At 32.9% G+C, this 9127-nt stretch overlaps 1 protein-coding gene across 1 annotated transcript in view; it reads right to left on the bottom strand.

Moving 5' to 3' along the window:
• LOC106462799 (neuropilin and tolloid-like protein 2) overlaps positions 1 to 8867 on the bottom strand; it is a 108594-nt gene extending 99727 nt beyond the window's left edge. Inside the window, exons 1-2 of the mRNA XM_022390150.1 lie at positions 8863 to 8867; positions 4378 to 4386 (exon numbers count right to left, since the gene is read on the bottom strand). The gene's annotated coding sequence lies outside the window, so the exon portion shown is untranslated. The remainder of the gene's footprint in view (positions 1 to 4377; positions 4387 to 8862) is intronic.
• Positions 8868 to 9127: the final 260 nt, after the last annotated feature.

The following is a 9127-nucleotide window of genomic DNA, read 5'->3' as shown; positions in this document are numbered from 1 at the left end:
CGGTAATAATATTTTACCCTTTCTCATCAGTGTACGCCTCTGTAATGTGGGGTATGGAACAAAAAACAACAAGTACTTAAATACAGAAGCTGACACTGTATACGCATCGCCCAACCCTACCCCCCCCTTCCTTTTTTTTTTTGATGAAAATCGAGTTTTCGAATAAACTCTCAAGATTTTAATTAATATCGACAGCACTGAACTTACTACAACTATACCAGTGACTGTGTGTTTACAGCCATATGTACCGCTGGGTTCCACGTGCGTAACAGAACACGAGCGAGTTTGTATATCTTGTCCCACAGAGCAGACGTTTTACCACGTGACTTACAAAAACTATGAAGATGAGTTGAAGACCCAAAACACAACGTTCATACACAACTGGGCTAGACTTCTCTAAGCCTAATATATCAGAAGTACGCCACCTATGTATTCATTACTTTGAACCTCCAAGCGATATATTTAAATACCTGTATATACCTTCACTATTTTTGCTTGCTATGTATATATGCTAGCGAAACCTGGAGAAGAACAGCAGCTATGGAGAATAAAGTGGATGTATTCCATCGGAAATGTTTTGAGAAAAATCTTAAAAATATCATATAGAGGACCAAAGGGACCTGCAAGGATCTGTTAATAAGAGAAGGCTTAGATTCGCAGGACATGTACTGAGAATGCCAGTATCAAGACCAGCAAAGAAATCCATGGAGTGGGTGCCGCCAAATTTGAAAAGGGGGAGAGGAAGGCCAAAGAAGACATGGCGAAGAACTTTTAAAGAGGATTTGGAACTGGTGGTTCTAACATTTGACCAAGCGGTGGAGACCGCTCATGACAGAGGCAGATGGCGAGGTCTCTCTCACCAATGTTCCCAACGGAACGGGAGGAACTAACACTAAGACTAAGATGCGATAAGAGACTAAAATTTCAGCTACGCTTGTCGATATGAATACCGTCAGATAAAGTCTAGAACTGGAGGCGAAATGGACAACTATGAAATATAATACGTCATTTGATAGATTAAAACTGTCTATTAGTAATACAGTGTAAAACATCACGTTTTTTACAATTACATATAAGGGAAGCAACTTTTCATGTCCTAAGATAACTTTTCATTAATCATGAATTTACATAACTTCAGTCCAGGGGATGGGTACCCCAGCTAGTAGTTGAGCAAATTGTTGTTTTCTTTGTTGAACCCTGACTGTATCAGCGAATATATTTTTAACCATTACAAACTTAATCCTTAACATAACTTGTCAGGGTTTAACAAAGAAAAAAAACAATTTGCTCAACTACTAGCTGGGGTACCCATCCCCTGGACGGTGTATCAGCGAGTTTATCTTAAACCATTACAAACTTAATCCTTAACATAACTTCCGTCCAGGGGATGGGTACCCCAGCTAGTAGTTGAGCAAATTGTTTTTTTCTTTGTTAAACCCTGATTGTATCAGCGAGTTTATCTTAAACCATTACAAACTTAATCCTTAACATAACTTTTGTGATCAAAACAAGTACTAGGAAATTTTAATTTTTCGATGTCAGTTAATCTGTCGTTCATCTCTTTTTTATATCTATTCTTATTCAAATGGTTTGAACGAATACAGTATTTCCCAAGCGTAGTTAGTAGTAAAATTATTTTCCTCGAATTTAACTATACTGATATTAAATTCGAGATATAGGAAACATCATAATCATTTCCACACACATGAACTAACGTAGCAACACAAAACGTCTCGTGTCAAATACATTTATAATGAATTGATGATATTTTTCAAACTACTTTAGAAATATATTTACACCCAATGGTAGTTTTATAAAAGTTCTAAAAATAAATGCGTGCATTTTGTAACTACAAAATCGTAAAACAGAAACTGTCAAAAGTTAAAATAAACAATTCTTCGATGAAATGGTGAAATGTTGCAGTGATGTTTTTCTTGTCTGGCATTAAGCACAAAGCTACACAAAGGGCTATTTGTGCTCTGCCCACCACGGGCATCGAAACCCGAATTCTAGTGGTATAAGTCCGCAGATCTACCACTATGCCACTGGGGAGCTTGCAGTGATATCCGCCGTTAATCAGCCACCATTCTTCAGAATATATTATAAATGAATTTTAGAAATTTAAGTAGTAAGATCTCGATGACATAGCACAACTTAACATATAATAAAATTTAATTTTGTGTTTGTTAAAAGTTGTGTTATGAAAATAACATAAAAATCACAGTATATAGGTATATGGGTTTTAGAAAATGCGTTAGACAAAACTGTATGTTTTTATATCAACATTCTCTTCTGTGGAGTAATTCTTCCATCGATTCAAAACCAACTGCTACTTAGAAGAAGCTTTTAACCAAAAGCACGGTCTTGATGGAGACGTGACTCATGTTAATGTTAGGTTCGTGGAGGAAGGGAGTGGAGTTGCTCCATTTGGGCTTACAAACTCTGAACCTAAACATGAGAAGCTTTGTAAGATTTACAAGCTTTTCATCTGTGAACATTGTTAAGTTGACGAGTGGAAAATTAAGTGCTTGCTGAGTTAAAAAAGGAATTTTCTCGCATATTTTTGTTACAAGTACGTTAGATCCGAATGAGGCTACGTACGGGGTTGTCCTTACCCCAATGTCGAATTGTTATTCTGCGTATTTAGAGTAACCACTTTTGTGCTTCATAAACCTTTGGAAACCGAAAAATGTACCATTCTATTTAATATTAAACTTAAGAAATTATCTTTTGGAAAGCTTGACTGAGAAGCAAAACTTTTACAGGTTTCAAAAACTGTCTTTTCTGGATTTTTTATTTTACTGATTTTCATCGCCATAAAGTTTTTCTTAGTCGATTACTTTAAAAATTTAATACATTACTAACTTCAAAAATGTGTTTTAAAATTAATTTAGATTAAGGTATGACTCATGTAATGTGCTCCCAGTGGCACAGCGGTATGTCTTGTGACGGATTTATTATCATATATTTATTTTAATATCAATGTTTGTTTAAATTAAACTCACGCCTATTCTTTAAAGTTGTAGAAGATTCTCGAGTGGAAGAATCAACAATATATGAGGGTACGTTAACGCTAATGTAGCTTTGTATTGTTACGTAATCTGAATTTTCGAGAAACTCTCCAAACGTCTATAAATATAACCAACGCGCCGCGCCTAAAAACAGTATCTGTTATTGGTTTGCTATAGTTGGTGTGCTATAAACTTTGGAAGCTATAACCGTGCTTGTTATAAGGCTAATTAATCGGGAAACTTAAGATATTTGACCAAGAACATTTATAAATTTTGAACATTACAAACCATTCAACTTCAGTGGATTCACATTGGATATTAGTGCTTTTACGAAAACATTACCTAACGTCATTGGTCGAAACTCGACCTATAATCGGCGTATGATCAACGAGAACTACAGGACTAGTTAGCTCACTGTTAAGTGAATTAACTCGCTCAACCCTCGATAAGATATCAAGGAAGTTCCAGACTAGAAAGAAGAATTTATATTGCTTGTAAATTTCTGAAACTTTTGTATATAAATCATTGTTCGTAATAACTATTTGTAATAACTGTTATTGAAAATTGTATTGTTGTTTGTATATTAAAATATATTTGTATTTAAAAAAAAGAAAACTGTATGTATCAATCTTTTTGGAAAATGTCATAAATCGGAAATATATCGGCATTTATTTAACAACCAAATTCAAGTTATCATTTACCTCTATTTTAGACCATTCGAAATTGTAATACGTAACAGTCCGCGGATTTACAACGCTAGAAATCGGGTTTCAATACCCGTAGTGGGCAGAGACTAGATAGCCCATTGTCTAGCTTTGTGCTTAATTACAAACAAACAATTGGTCAGAAAGTTTGTTGTTTTATAATTCACGAGCGATAAATTTCTAAAATATAGTTTTACGTCATCAAATTCAAGAATAACTTGCATTAGCTGCTTAACCTCTTCTCAAAACTCACTGTGTCATACAGGAGTCATCACCCTCAAAATTCATTTCTTAAAATTCCCTGGTTTAAAATTAGTCACACAATTCCCTTTTCAACATTCACTTTCTTACAATAAAGTGATTCAAAACCCTTTTTCAAAAATCACTGTCTGACATTACAATGAGCCTCATAGCTCCTTCTCAAACTTTACTGTCTCGCAGAGTTAGCTTCACAACTCTATTCTTAAAACTCGTTGTATAACATTATAGTTAACCTTGCCTTTCTTTTCTAAAAACTCCCTGTCTCACACAAGTCAGCCTCAAAATTAATGTTTCACAACTCTGTTCTTAAAACTCGTTGTATAACATTATAGTTAACCTTGCCTTTCTTTTCTAAAAACTCCCTGTCTCTACACAAGTCAGCCTCAAAATTAATGTTTCACAACTCTGTTCTTAAAACTCGTTGTATAACATTATAGTTAACCTTGCCTTTCTTTTCTAAAAACTCCCTGTCTCACACAAGTCAGCCTCAAAATTAATGTTTCACATTAGAGTCTGCCTCTCTCGTAGTTAATAATTCGGAAACTGTAACCTGTACAAAAGATAGATTTTGATAATCATAAAAACAGGATTTAGAAACAATTAAAAGATAAATCTTAAAACAATACATATAATATAAAACGTTGGTTTTTTATACTTACCAGAAGAGGCATAAGGTTCATATTTTTTTCTTTATAATACTATACAGAGGTTGAAGATAAAATAATGATGAATTTGAATTTTTATTCCCCTGTAAGCTTTCCTGTCTTCTGCTGAGAAAATGTCTCCTCGACAGTAAAATAAAAGTTTTGCGTGTTTTAGTGGTTTGGTTGATGAGTCCGTAGGTTCGAACCCGCGATATGTCGCTGAACAGCAACACGATTTTTTTCTTTTATCTCTCCTTACACTATTTAAATCATACTTTTATTGTTAAACAATTCGAGATTAGCAGATTTACCAAACATTGTTGGTAAAACTGACGCATGTGATAATGTCCATTTCTACTTTCAATGATGACAAAATTTAGTAGGGAACAAATTTGTTTTGGCTACTTGGAAAATTTAATTTCTCACACGGTGTTATTTGCTGTAGTTGCAACATTTTATTTTTTCTTTATTTTTAGGTTTACTTTATTACCATTTCAGTTTTTCAAACTGATTTATAATTACTTCTAGAGAAAAAAAGATTACATTAATTTTCTAAACATTATATTATGATTTCTTTATACATTTTCTCCCCGTTGTTGCTATTACTTTCAAAGAGCTACTAATGAGTAAGTACATACCTTCACTATTTTAGGAGTTTAGATTTCGGAGTAAGAAAATGTCTTGCGTCAAAGCTAGTTACATAAAATTATCTGGTCGCTATTGTCGTAATTAACAAAACTCGATAACTCGATCGCTTTAGTTGATTTTATTTCTACTGATTTAACGAAAGCTTATCGGACGAGAGATTTAAATGTTGTATTTTAAAATATATATTTGTGTATTTACGTTTCCATGTTAAAAAAATTAAATATTGATTACATAACTTTATTTCTTAGGGATTGTTTTGAATATTTTCCTCGAAGGTTTGTTTTTACACTTTTTTGAATTTTAATTTCAGCCTCCATTGATGTTTGTTGAGTGCATTAATTACATATATATGTGATTATATTATACGGAGTTTGGAATTTTAAGCCTGAACGACACTTTATGTAAAAACCAGGGTTCAGACACGGTTATCTCTAATTTAAAACTTCTGACGGTATTGTAATCGTATTTTATTTCAACACTAACTATTGTGATACTCATTGGCAATATTTCTTTCGTAATTGAACTATAAGAAACATTCATATTCTATTATTTTTCGGAACCTTTACAAATTATTAAGTTACTGATAATACAAATGACTCACAACTCCAAATCCTGTGCACATAATATATAACAAAATGTCATTGGGAATGAAGTGATTGGTTTTTGAATAAATATCATAGCAGATGCATACTAACTGGCTCCTTTTAAAATATAGAGGCTTTTCGTCAAATTTTGTGGTGATTGTTGGAACTCTTCACTAGATCTAGAGGTTCTTTCTTTATCAAACTTTGTGGTGTTAGTTGGAAATCTTCACTATATCTAGAGGTTCTTTCTTTATCAAATTTTGTGCTGTTAGTTGGAATTCTTCACTATATCTAGAGGTTCTTTCTTTATAAAACTTTGTGGCGTTAGTTGGAACTCTTCACTAGATCTAGAGGTTCTTTCTTGTCAAGTTTTATATCGTTAGTTGGACTGTACTGTGTGTAATATTTGTGCATACCTTGTCCAAGTGAAGCAGTTATCAACTGTTTTATCAAAACATTCAAATTAGAAGGTTATCTTTGGCTCTCAGTTTTTATTTGAACAGAAAAGAATATATATTTAAGATATTCAATGGTTTGTTTTTAAAATGAAGAGTGAAACACAACGATCGTATTACCTGCCGTAATCAAGTTTTAATCATTGTTGACGTTTATTTTTTTTCTTCGATTATCTACAATGAGCGATGGTAGAAGGACTTCAGAATTATTATAGCGAAACATTGAACTGGAAAAGACATGTGGAAATGTTGAAATTAGTTTTCATTTAAATGTGGTATTGTATACTTAGTGTTGATTTTAACTTTATTGCAAATTACTTCTATGTCCTCCTGATAGTGTCGCACACCTCTAAACATAACACCTATCTCTTCCTTGTAATGATCCACACTTCAAACATTAAAGTTGTGTTCTTATGTTAACATAGTACGCCAAAAAGCAATAAACTCCTGTCTTCCTGGTAGCAACCAACGTAACTGAACTGTATCTCTGTATTCTCCTACTAAGAAGCTTTGCGTGTACACTCGTTTAAAGCAGCTTTATGAGTGCAATTGTGTCCTCCTTGTAGTAACATTTTCACTAAAATTAATCTCTGTATTAAACAGCTTCACGAGTACACTCGTGTCCTCCTAGTAGTAAACTATATCACTAATAACCATCCCTGTATTAAACAACTTTATGAGTACAATCGTGTCCTCCTAGTATTAAACTATATACTAAACTTAATCTCTGTATTAAACAGCTTTATGAGTACACTGTTGTATTTATAGTAGTAACCTATATCACTAAACATAATCTATCTATTAAACAACTTTATGAGTACACTGTTGTAGTCCTAGTAGTAAACTATATTACTAATAATCATACTTGTATTAAGCAGCCTTATAAGTACACTGTTGTATTCCTAGTAGTAAACCTATATCACTAATAATCATCACTATATTAAGCAGCCTTATGAGTACACTGCTGTATTCTTAGTAGTAAGCCTATATCACTAATAATCATACCTGTATTAAGCAGCCTTATGAGTCCCTTTGTTACATGTATCTGCATTTTAGATTTATTCTACAAAGAAATTAGATCAACCTGTGATGCCTTTTATTAAGACTTCTAGAACTTGTTTTCATTTTTTAAATTTCATTGATTTAGTAACGATCATTTATATCGCGAAAATAAGTTTTTATTATTGAACGTTTAGTGCTAAATGTCTCATTAATTCTTATGTTTCAAGCTTCATATTTCATATATTTATTCCAATCTATATTTCAGCGTCATTTGCACTGAAATTATACTTATTCAAAGTGTACTTTGCAACCACGTAAAATTGTTTCGGTTTATTTATTTCTAGGTATAGCTAAAAGAAATGCTAAAACAGTATAGAAATTTAGCTTTTTATAGTTCAATTTGCTTCACCGCCAAAAAACAATAACAAAAAACACAACATTATAGTCAGTTGGTAAGTCTTAGTAACCTTTTTATTTTATGAGAAAGTAATCTACTCAATGAATAAAGTACAAAAATAACACTTTTGGCATCTAATTATGCTCTGAAGTACTTCAAATGGATATGATAAACTGAAAATAGAGCACAAGTTATTGTTCTAGCATTCGTTCTAGAGTTGCTCATTTAATTATTTTATAGAGGGGCGCGAAATATGGATACGATAAACTAACAATAGAGCACAATTTCTGTTGTAACATTTGTTCTATAATTGTTAATTTGATTATTTTATAGAGGGGCGCGAAATATAAATTCTTAGTCATACTTGTTTATCTGTACCTAACTTCATTTACATGTTAAACCTAATTTATCCTTGTATCTTAGCTTAGGCTCAGGAATTTGGCTAATATGGCTACCTGGAAAAGATTCCATTAAGGTATAATTTTGAAGGCTGTTTATTTGTCTTGGTTGAGAATTCGTAAATTATATAATTTGTGTTTTCGAGGCATTTGTTTTGATTCTCCATGTGTTACAGTACATTTCTATTTGGTATAGTCTCGGTTATAAAACTATCGTTGCAATGTTTAAATATAATAAATCCTCCATATAGCCGTATCATCAGCAAACTGGGAAAAGAAGGAGAAATTTGGATCTAACAGAAGAATTTCACTCACATACATGATAAATATTATAAAACAACTACCCCTCCTTGCGAGGCACCTGCCCCCGAGAAGGTGCCCGATACATAAATTATAGCTCTCCCTTATCTAGTTTCTGTGTGTTGGTTATGGTGTTATTTTGTTGTAGTGTAGGATATATGTGTTTACTGGTAGTTTGGATATCCGGAATTTTAATACGTTATGACATACACTGTCGAAGGCTTTTTCAACATCGAGAAAGCGGGCATTCATTTCGGTTCAAACTATTTACCATTGTTTCTGTGAGTCTTATCAGATGGTCTGTACTTTGTCTTGTTTTTCTAAATCCGTTTTGTATTTCCCATAATATTTATGTCAGAACGGGATAGGTCAAAAGTCTTGAACTGATGAGTTTTCTAAAAGTTTGCCTATACATCTGTACTTAGGCTGATTGATCTGTAGCTTTCTGGTCTATTGACTGACTTTCCTTCTTTCAGAGACATTAAAACAGCTTCCAAATTGCTGGTATGTAGCCTGATTTTGGGGTTAGATTGAATCTTGCCGCTAGATGCTCGTACAATCGCAAAGGATATTTTTTAATTAGTGTGTATTGTATTTTATCTTGACCTGCAGTTTTCTTTTGTGTTTTTGAGGGAATCTTGTATTTCTTTTACGGTTATTGGTTTATTAAGTTGTTATATTGTGTTATCTTGAGTGTTAAAACTTTCCGGTTGGACCACTCTT

The sequence above is a fragment of the Limulus polyphemus genome, unplaced genomic scaffold (genome assembly GCF_000517525.1).
Source record: "Limulus polyphemus unplaced genomic scaffold, Limulus_polyphemus-2.1.2 Scaffold1255, whole genome shotgun sequence".
NCBI classification, from domain to species: domain Eukaryota; kingdom Metazoa; phylum Arthropoda; class Merostomata; order Xiphosura; family Limulidae; genus Limulus; species Limulus polyphemus.
Note: the sequence above shows the minus strand (reverse complement) of the source record. Positions and strands in the feature narration are given on the sequence as shown.